The sequence below is a fragment of the Lissotriton helveticus genome, chromosome 1_1 (assembly GCF_964261635.1).
Source record: "Lissotriton helveticus chromosome 1_1, aLisHel1.1, whole genome shotgun sequence".
Taxonomy (NCBI): domain Eukaryota; kingdom Metazoa; phylum Chordata; class Amphibia; order Caudata; family Salamandridae; genus Lissotriton; species Lissotriton helveticus.
This window is the reverse complement of record NC_136057.1, coordinates 575,288,304-575,299,727: the sequence shown is the minus strand read 5'-3', so window position 1 is coordinate 575,299,727 and position 11,424 is coordinate 575,288,304.

The following is an 11,424-nucleotide window of genomic DNA, read 5'->3' as shown; positions in this document are numbered from 1 at the left end:
TTTTCCAGACGAAATAGTGGCACAAATGTTTCTGAAACTGCCCCCAGCCGAGCAGCGACTGGTGGGTATGTATATGATCCAGCACCTCATTACACTGTATGAGGGTCAACATTCTGATCCAGGTCCGTTACATGATGTCCTGAACGAGTTACTCCAGTATAGATGGAAAGGTTTAGGTACCGATTTAATTAGTGTCATTCTAGAACAGCGCCACAAATACAGAACGTTTTTAAATCCGCATTTTGTTCATGTCTCACCTCCAGAAAGTAAACCGTTTTACATAGATAGACAACATCCGTTACGAGAAGTACACCCAGTTAGGACACCAGATGGTGAAATGCAACGAGTATTTGTTTACACCCCAGTTACAAAGATGGAACTCTTAGAGATGAAGAAATTAATTCCCTGTCACGACAAAGATCCAGCAGGGTTCCACCGAGAATTAAAAGACATGCTCCGTATGGGAGAATACACGTATCCGGATATTATTAAAATGTTAAAAGTCCTGTTGCCCGCAGGGGTATACGAAAAACTCAAGGAAAAAGATTGGGAGGTGGGAGAGAAAAAGATCGATTGGACAGCTCTAGAAGCTGAAGATAAGATACGAGTACCAGGTACCGGTCTTGGAGACAAATGTAAAGAATTACCAGAATTATTAATACAAGTTTTGCCTAGATTATTAGCCACTAAAAAGGAAGACTGGGATACAATCTCAGCCTGTAAACAGAAACAAGACGAAGATACTAGTGATTTTTATTCCAGATTTGAAAAATGCTTTATAATAAACAGTGGTTTGAAGACGAGTAGCGAGTTATACCCTCATCTTTTTGTTACTAAATTAGTCGAGAATTCAAGTCCACAAGTTAAAAATCGAGTTTTAAAAGTCGAAAGTACCTGGCAAGCTAGTACCCCGTCCCAAATGCTCCAGATGCTCCAGTATCACCAGAATAGAATCAGAGAAGAGCAAGAACACGAGAGAAGACGTATGAAAGACACGAAAATGAAAGTACTAGTTGCACAATCTGTTCCACAAGACAGTCAGAAGAGGGGTCCGAATCAAGCCAGTCATCCTGCAGCTCCCGTTAAAGGGACATGCAATTATTGTAAACAGCCAGGTCATTTTATAAACGAGTGTGCAGTTCTGAAACACAACATAGCCACTGGTAAAACTAAAGAAAGACCACGTCCGCCTAGACAAGAACAAGTTTCACAGACTTCTCAGTCACCACAGAATGCACAACAGACAGTTCCAGCACCGCAGCCTATCGCTGCAACACAGCATGTTACACAGCAGATGTACCAGTATGCACAGACAGAGTATCCAGAGTATCAAGCGTATTCATGAAACAGCCTAGAGAGGGAGGTAGGCTTGCCTCTCATCGAGATTCCTGTAGATCAAGAAGGTCCCTATGTTCACAGTCAAGTATTAGGGAAAGACAGAAAGTTTCTGATTGATACAGGGGCAAGTAGGACTACCATTAGTCACAACGAGGTTCCAGGGGCTCCGCTCTCAGGCTCAAGAAATGTTTCCCTTGGACTTTCAGGAAAGCCTATTGTAAACGAGATATCAAAGCCAGTTACTCTTGAAGTAGGTCCATTGTCCCGAACTACTGATCTATTGCTTACGAAGTCCTGTCCAGAAAATTTGTTAGGCATTAAGACACTGAAAGAATTAGGTGCAGTTATTTGCTGTTCCCCAGAGGGAATACGTTTGTTTTTACGTGACTTCAAGGGTCACTATGTTTTACGAGATTTTGATCCGAGATTGTCTAATGTTCCGCAGCATCTATGGGCGCAAGGTCCAACTGATGTTGGCTTCATGCAAATCACACCCCATCGTGTGACTCTCAAGCAAGGTATAGTCTTGCCACGAATCAGACAGTACAGATTGCCACCTGAGGCTGTAGCAGCCTTATCCAAAATTATTGACGAGCTCATTGCTCAAGGAGTAGTTGTAGAAACTGACTCCAATGTATGTAATTCTCCTATCATTCCAGTCATGAAACGTACTGATCCAAATGCACCCCCAGTATATCGATTAGTGATTGATCTTCGAGAACTCAATAAATGTATCATTCCCCAGTATCCAGTTGTTCCAGATATCTCATCCCTATTGACAGCCATTGATTCTGAGGCAATATTTTTTACAGTAATAGACCTCAAGAATGCATTTTTCAGTGTTCCAATTCATCCAGACAGCCAGTACCTTTTCGGTTTTTGTTTAAATGGAAGGAGCTATAAATTCACACGAGCTCCTCAAGGTTTCACAGAAAGTCCTAGTATTTACAGTCAAGCACTTAAGAGACAACTAGACAATATTCACATGCCAACTGACACTGCCCTGCTCCAATATGTCGATGATCTACTGATCACAGCCCGTTCTGAACGTGCTTGCGAGCGAGCATCACTTACAGTTTTGTACTTCCTAGCCGAGATGGGGCACAAGGTGTCCCCTTCGAAGCTTCAATTCTGTTTCCAGCAAGTGATCTACTTAGGCCACTTACTGTCCAAGTGGGGTAGGCAGTTGACACCCGATCGTATCCAGTTAATAGCGAGTCTTCCTCAGCCCAAGACCCAGAAGGAGGTACGTGCTTTTATCGGCCTCACTTCTTATTGCAGACAATGGATTCCTCAGTATGCATTTCTAGCCAAGCCACTGATACAGTTAACGACACAGGAGGCAGCCGTATCGACTGTCCTCCCTTGGACATCTGAACATACACTTAGTTTTAATGAGCTAAAGAAAGCTTTATGCCAAGCTCCTGTTCTAGCAACACCGAACTACAGTAAGCCTTTTACACTTTTTGTCACAGAACGTGATGGTACAGCATTATCTGTTCTTACACAAGATCAAGCAGGACAATACAAGCCCTGTGCTTATTTTTCGAGCACATTAGATCCTGTAGCCCAGGCTCTGCCTGCGTGCCTCAAGTCAGTTGCAGCCACAGCACTAGCTATCAGACAAAGTGACTCCATAGTATTAGGACATTCCTTGACAGTACAAGTTCCACACTCTGTGGAAGTTCTTTTAAATCGAACACAGACTCAGCACTTGACTATTGCACGATTGACAGGTTATGAACTGACACTGTTCCAGCCACACATAGAAATCAGACGCTGCAATGTTCTGAATCCTGCTACACTGTTACCGTCAGTTACTTCCAGTCCTGCCACACATGACTGTGTGGAAGTAGTTAACACCATGACCAAGCCAAGACAAGACCTGACAGATATTCCATTACCAGATCCTGACCTGACACTTTATGTGGATGGTTCATGTATGAGAACAAGTACAGGAGAACTAGTAGCCGCGTATGCAGTGACCACTGACACTAAAGTTATTGAAACACACCGTATTGACACCCTGTCTGCCCAAGCAGCAGAGCTAGTTGCTCTGACTCAAGCCTGCATACACGCCAAGAACCTGAAAGTTAATATTTACACAGATTCACGTTACGCATTCGGAGTCGTACACGACTTTGGAGTGCTCTGGCAAGAGAGAGGTTTCATGACTTCTCATGGAACCAAGATTCAGCATGGTTTCCTTATTCAAGCTCTGTTAGATGCAATACACTTACCGACATCTATTGCTATCATGAAGTGCAAAGCACATACGAAAGTTACTGACATCATTTCTCAAGGTAATGATCTAGCAGATCGAACAGCCAAGCATACAGCACAGACTCCAGACATACTAGTTAACAAGACATCGACATCCACTCTAGAACAGACTACTTGTATGACAGTTAAGGACCCCACTCAAGATGTCATAGATATCCAGTTACATGCTACCCCCGAGGAAATTAAGAAATGGTCCGAACAAGGAGGGGTCCAGACAGATCAGGGATGGTTGACGAAGGGTAGAGCCACATGGTTTCTCCCCGACTCAATGGTTCAAGTCATTATCAATACCGCACATAGTCCAGCACATTTAGGGGAAAAAGCCATGTTAGACAGTATCCAGAACATTTGGTTCAACAAGCATTTACGAGCTGCAGCCAAGCAGAAAGTCCGTACCTGTATGATATGTTGTCAATTCAATCCAGGTAAAAGTGTCCCGGTGGAACAAGGTGGATTCCAGCCTCCTGACCACCCTTTTGAAGTCCTCCAGATGGATTACATTCAGATGGAGCGATGTCGAGGTTTCAAGTATGTCCTTGTAGTTGTATGTGCCTTGTCCAGGTGGACAGAAGCATATCCAGTTCCAGATTATACAGCCGCGACCACTGCCAAGCAGTTGGTTCGTGAATATTTCCCCCGCTATGGACTCCCTAGGGTCGTGTATTCTGATAACGGCCAGCCATTCTCATCCGAACTTATGAAGCACGTTTCCCTTTTGTTAGGGTACCAGTGGAAGTTCCATTGTGTACGCCATCCAGAAGCAGCCGGTCTCGTAGAGAGACATAACCAGACCCTAAAAATCCGTATCGCCAAAGTTTGTAAAGAGAAAGGTGTAGACTGGTTAGTTGCCCTGCCAGTCGCTCTGTTCTATATGCGCATGGTCGCACATTCCAGATCAGGTCTGTCCCCTTATGAGGTCGTATTCGGCCGCCCCCCGAATGTATGGGGTACACCTAGACCCCGAAGTATTACAGATGTTTCCAGTAATATGCTGACAGATTACCTAGCTTCCTTGATGTCTGCCCTACACTCTTGTCGTTCACAGGTTGCCGCTGCATTTCCCGACAATACTGAAGTCAAGCCACACGAGATCCTTCCCGGCACCTTGGTCCTCGTCCGCAATTTTGATCGTTCAAGTCCGCTGGAGCCTCGCTGGAAGGAGCCGAAGTTAGTCCTTCTAACCACCCGCACAGCCGTGAAGTTGGAAGGCAGGAAAGGCTGGGTGCATCTGTCTCACGTCAAGAAATTTCACGGACTAAGACCTAACACTTTAAATAACACTTCTACAGATACTATTCTTAAGGAATGACATTGATTCAAAACCTCCCCTGTTAGAGGAAACTCCGCGGCAGGAGTATAAAAAGATGCTTCGGTCTAGTAAAATAAGTCAGCCAGTTTAATTGTCTAAGTCCTCCCCTAGGTGAAACGGTTAGACAGGTATCTGACATGTATGAAATAGACCCCCATAGTGAGAGAGTTAGTCAAAACTCAATCCGATGTATCGTTTTTCTAAGTTTCATATTATTTTTCAGCTTAATGGTTACCTGCACGAGTTATGCATTTCATTTATGTTTTCCAATTTCTCATGTAAATAAGTCTTCTAATGCTACAGTAGAGCACAAGTTTAGTGATCTGCCTCCTCATGAACTATCTTATCGTCTTGCTATGCGCAACAATTCATTTATCCGTATGTTACATTATTCACACCAGACCAGCAATGCCACTAATTGTTGGGTGTGTGGTCGACTCCCCCCTTTCCAGACACCGAAGGGAGTTCTGCCACTGTTTCCTTATCCATTTTCACATAATGGTTCATGTGGAGCATGGTCCACGTTAACGTCATCTTCAACAGATATGTCCTTTCTGAACAGTACATGTTTTCCAGACAAGCAAGGTCTTCCCCACAGAACAGGGTTAGATCTAGAAAATGAAGTTTATAATTTGGGTAATTATTCTTCGAATTTCATGGTCCTGAATGTTCAGTCTGATCCTACTCCAGACTTACCTGCTATTTCAGTACTACCAGTCAAAGGCGAATTATGTGTCAGAAATAATGGTTCCGTACATGTAGGACATAGTGATTGTACTACTACTATCAAGTATAGTGACAGTGGGAAATCTATTTTCAAAGCTTCACGTCATTCTTATTTTGTTTGTGGTCAGACCGCATATGTTCGTCTGCCCCTCGATTGGGAGGGAACCTGTTACATTGCCTTCCTACTGCCACCAGTTTTTCTAGCCCCATCTGATTATCACAGAAACACACATCTAGTACACATTAGACATAGAAGGGAGATCGAGTCCCCGATTGTCGACCAAACTGAAACTGCTCTAGAACAGTATACAGATTTCAATAGAGGATTCTTTTTCTTTATAGGACCTATCCAGAATAGTAAGTTAATCCGTAGATTAACCAGAACCCTTGAGGCAGTAGTGAATGAGACTGCCTCTGCCCTAGGTAACTTAACCGAAGAGCAATCTGCTATGAGATTTGTCGTGCTCCAAAATCGTCTCGTTCTTGACGTCATACTGGCCGATAGAGGAGGAGCATGTAGAGTCATCGGATCTAGTTGCTGCATTTTCATTCCAAATAACGCGCCGTCTGTCTATTCAGCTATAACCAGACTTCATAAAATTGCCCATCAGTTACACCAGAATCCAGGCACCTGGACATGGTCCGGTTGGTTCTGGAGTATAATTTCTGCCTGGGGATGGAAAGTGTTGTCATTCCTAGGTATTGCAGTAGCGATCATATTCAGTTGCTGCCTCTGTATACAATGTGGCCCTGCGATTTGCGGCATTTGTGCTACCTCTTGTATTCCTAGTCCCAAGTCCCGTCCTAAATCCCGTTCCAAGAAAATTCGAGACGAGCAAATGATACTGTATGAAATGATAGATGGTATCATGAATATTGATGTTTCCTGATGGAAACGTAGTGACAAGGAGGGAATGTGGAAAAGTAAATTTTGCCATGTTCTGTGTCCCTACGTGTTCCCCATGTTATGTTATATGTGCACGATTAATATGCATATGTATTCCCCATGATCGATTAAAGACGCAATTACAGTTGTGTCCATCTCTAGTATGCCAGTTTCCAGTCCTCGTGAAAGCTACGAGTATTAGGCCTATGTAAAGCTACGTTGCCACGTTTCTCAGTGTGCACGTTATTTCATTGTAAAGTCCCTGTTTCTAGGCCTCAAAAGGGCCCGGACTCAGATTCAGCTCCTGTCTCCTGAACCCTCGCTGAGGAGCGATACAGCCCCCACCTGTATCCCTGACCCTTCACTTACTTCCTGCCTCACAGTGCCCGGCTCGGCCTGGCTCTGCCTGCCAGTCTGCCAAGAGTATGTTATGATTCCAGTTATCAGTCCAGCTCTCCTTCTCTGCATTCCTAAGCTACTGAATCGCCTCAATAGTTTCAGTCATCGTCTAGCCTTTACGTCTCCATGTAAGAGAAATACTGTATTTATGGTCATTTAATATTCCTCAATACACACTACATGTAGAATAATGCATGCACCAGTCTTAGTGTCTGTTAGCCTTTGCCCTGATAAATTTTGGATTCTATCAACATGTTCTCTAAACATCAGATACTAGATAGTGTTTAGGTACATGTCGCTCTGACTCTCCAGACTTTCGTCTCTCCTTCTAGCTCAGAAGTCATAGCCCCCAGCTTCTCCCTAGTTACACGTCATTGCCAGCTTGCGCGCACCACTAGGTTAGAGGTCCCGGCTCCTTAGGTAGCCCCTCCATGTTTCCGCCCCATTTATGACATATTCCGTTACGTTTACATCACATGTCTATGTATACGCCCTGTTCACGCCTCTTGTTACACCTCCTTTCACCCTTATCTTTCGCGACTGTTACAGGCCCCACCCACTTTTCCGCCTATTGTATGTACTGTAATGCAATTGTTTTAGTATATATACTTGTGTACTGTTATTAAAGGGCAGCGCGCTCATTCCAGCTCCTGCCCGACAGCTGTCGGGCCCCCTGTTGGCTAGCCATCCCAGATCTTCCCCGTGCAGGTTGTCCTGTTCCTGTCCTTTATGCTGTATTAAACCTGCAAACTCCTACTACCTCGAATCTTGACTCTTATTTATTGAGCTATCTGTTATTGTTATATCCAGTCAAAAATAGAGGTATTATTTATTTATTTACCACAACCCACAAGGAAATAGATTGGTTGAAAGGTTCAACCGGACCCTAAAAGGTATGATTATGGGCCTAGCGGAGCCCATGAGACTGAAGTGGGACGTCTTGTTACCATGCCTGTTGTTTGCCTACAGGGAGGTGCCTCAGAAGTCCTTAGAGTTCAGTCCCTTTGAACTCCTGTATGGCCACCCTGTTAGAGGACCTCTCACACTGGTGAAGGAGGGGTGGGAGAAATCCCGTGGGAAAACCCCCCAGGATGTGTTCAGCAATGTGCTGGCCATTCGCAACCAGACACAACGCTTCAGGAAGCTCGCTCAGGAGAACCTGGAAGCTAGCCAGGAAGAAATGAAAAGATGGTACGACCAGAATACCACTCTGGTCAAATTTCAACCTGGGCAGAAAGTGTGGGTGATGGCGCCAGTGGAGCCTTGTGCGCTCCAGGACAAGTGGACTGGGCCATATGAGGTGGTGGAAAGGAAAAGTGAAGTAACCTACCTGGTTAACCTGAGGACTGCCAAGCAACCCCTGAGAGTCTTACATGTGAACCGCCTCAAACCACACTTTGAGAGGTCTGAAGTGACAATGCTTCTGGCTACAGATGCAGGAGAGGGGAGGGGGATAGTGATCCTCTCCCTGACCTCCTGGCAGCTAAGGAGCAAGACGGGTCGGTGGATGGTGTAGTCATCTCGCCCACCCTGACCCCAGAACAGCAAAGGGACTGTCGCCAGGTGTTGGGTCAGTTCTCCTCTCTGTTCTCCCTTACCCCAGGTGTCACCAATTGGTGCGTCGATGATGTGGACACTGGAGATAGTCTACCTGTGGAACAGAAATTTTACAGGGTAGCTGATAAGGTCAGGGCCAGCATCAAGGAAGAAGTTTCCAAGATGTTGGCGCTAGGGGTGATTGAGCCCTCCAGCAGCCCCTGGGCTAGCCCAGTGGTCTTGGTACCCAAAGCTGCTGCGCCCGGTGCCACTCCAGAACTCAGGTTTTGTGTGGACTACCGTGGGCTAAATGCAGTCACGAAGACTGACGCACACCCCATCCCCAGAGCTGATGAGCTCGTGGATCGGGTAGGAGCTGCCCAGTACCTCAGTACCTTTGATTTGACTTCTGGGTACTGGCAAATTGCCTTAACTGATGAGGCCAAAGAGAGGTCTGCGTTTTCAATGCCAGAGGGGCACTTCCAGTTCCGAGTCATGCCCTTTGGGTTGAAGAACGCCCCTGCCACCTTCCAGAGACTGGTTAACCAGGCACTGTCCGGGCTGGAGGAATTAAGCGCCGCATACCTGGATGACATTGCTGGGTTCAGCTCCACGTGGGAGGAACACTTGCAACACCTCTGTGAAGAGTTGAAGGCTCTGCAAAGGGCAGGCCTCACTATCAAGGCCAGCAAGTGCCAGATAGGGCAGGGATCTGTGGTGTATTTGGGACACCAGGAGGGGAGCGGCCAGGTGGCGCCCCTCCAAGCAAAGATTGATACCATTCTGGCTTGGGAGCCCCCCAAAACCCAGACAGAGGTGAGGGCCTTTTTAGGACTCACCGGGTATTACAGACGGTTTGTCAAGGGATATGGCACCATTGTCGCCCCCTTGACAGAACTCACTTCCAAGAAGTTGCCCAAAAGAGTTGACTGGACTGAAGTCTGCCAAACTGCTTTTGAGGCCCTGAAGACTACCATGTGCACAGCACCAGTGCTCAAGGCACCTGACTTTTCCAGTGAGTTCATAGTGCAGACAGACGCTTCAGAGCATGGTGTGGGCGCAGTACTCTCACAGGTCACTGAGGATGGTGGAGACCAGCCAGTAGCTTTCATTAGTAGGAGGCTACTCCCAGGGAACAGAAGTGGAGTGCGATTGAAAGGGAAGCTTTTGCTGTGGTCTGGGCTCTGAAGAAGCTGAAGCCCTACCTGTTTGGGAGCCACTTCCGTGTTCAGACAGACCACAGGCCCCTCAGTTGGTTAATGCAGATGAGGGGTGAGAACCCAAAACTGTTGAGGTGGTCCATCTCCCTACAGGGAATGGACTTTACGGTGGGACACCACCCTGGTATAGAACAGGCCAATGCTGATGGTCTGTCCAGAGTTTTCCGCCTTAGTGAAGAGGACTCCCAAGTGGGTGGGTAGTTCTGCCCACTTTCAGCTGGAGGGGACACGTATTTTTGATGCTGTGCTGGATTTTGTTTTTGCTGGTTTAGATGCTTTGGACACTCTGCCACTGCTGATCAGTGCCAGAGTGTAAGTGCTCCCTATGTAAATTGTTATGATAATTGGATATACATGATTGGCATATTTGTATCACCATAAAGTCCCTAGTAAAGTGCACTGGGTGTGCCAGGGCTGGTGATGACAAATGCTACTAGTCGGGCTGCAGCACTGATTGTGCCACCCACAGGAGTAGCCCTAAAATGGTATCTCAGGCCTGACACCGCAGTCTGTGAACTGCCATGTCCTCCTGGTCAGTGTCCCCACTGACCAGGCCTAACCCTTCCCTTTTTGTGCACATTGGTCACCCCTATGGAAGGCCCAAGTTACCCCCCTGGGCAGGGTGCAGTGTATGTGAAAGGTAGAGCATGTACTGGTGCAGGTGACATGCTCTGGTAGTGAATAGCAGCCATTTTTGTTTTTCACTATTGTAAGGTTATCTTGTTCCATAGATTAACATGGGGGATGCTGGCTACAGTGGCTACCAGCATTTCTTTTAACAACAGATGTGTCAGAGGGTCTGGAAAAAAGAAGAAGAACTGAAAAAATGCACGCCTAGTGTTCCAAATATTCACTTAAGCATGTGTGTGACAAATTCAGGTCATACCCAATAGTGGTCAACCGAGGATACCCATCAGTCACCATACGGAACCGCCCTTCATCATTTGGGATTCCAATCAAGACCAAAAGCAGGAGTGCCACATGTTGTCACAGTGAAGGGTCCAGATGTATATAAAGGTACCCTTAACCGGTCAAGTAGGTCTTATTAAGGTCTTGTTACTCAATTGAGAGAGTCGTAGCACACATGATACATGCGGGACTGATGTTGCAGTGCACAAAAAAAGGGTGTGAAAAATAATAAGAGAAAATGTGATTTAAAAATGGATGAGAGGGTACTAATAACTTTATTCGGGTGCTACCCAAACCTCCACTATTAAAAAGTAGTTACTAACAGTCACTATAATATGGACTGTCTGAATGGTTTATATGGTCAACATGTTTCAGCAATTCTTGACACAATTATCATTGCTTTCTTCTGGACCGTGTCTAGTAATGGCTACTGCAAATAATAGTGATTAAAGAAATCAAAACTTGTGCTCAAAATCAGAACAACTATGGACATCACCTGAATTCACTAGGAGTCCACATCATTTCTTTCACTCTTCCAAGTCGTGTGAAACTACTACAAGGAAATAAACACATGAAACGAGAAAAAGGAAACACAGCGTGCAAAAATTCAGTTCATAATTTAAAAGCGTAAATTCTTTTTAAAGTCAAGTGACCATCTCGTGTATCACTATCATTATATTCATGCATATATCTCAACAATGGCTCTGATTTCAGAAACACCAATCTGGGACATAAAAACCATCTTACCGTACTTGTAAGAGGAAAAAACCTCACCCCACCTGGCCACGGCTCAGGAAAAGGGGAAGCACCGCTCTACA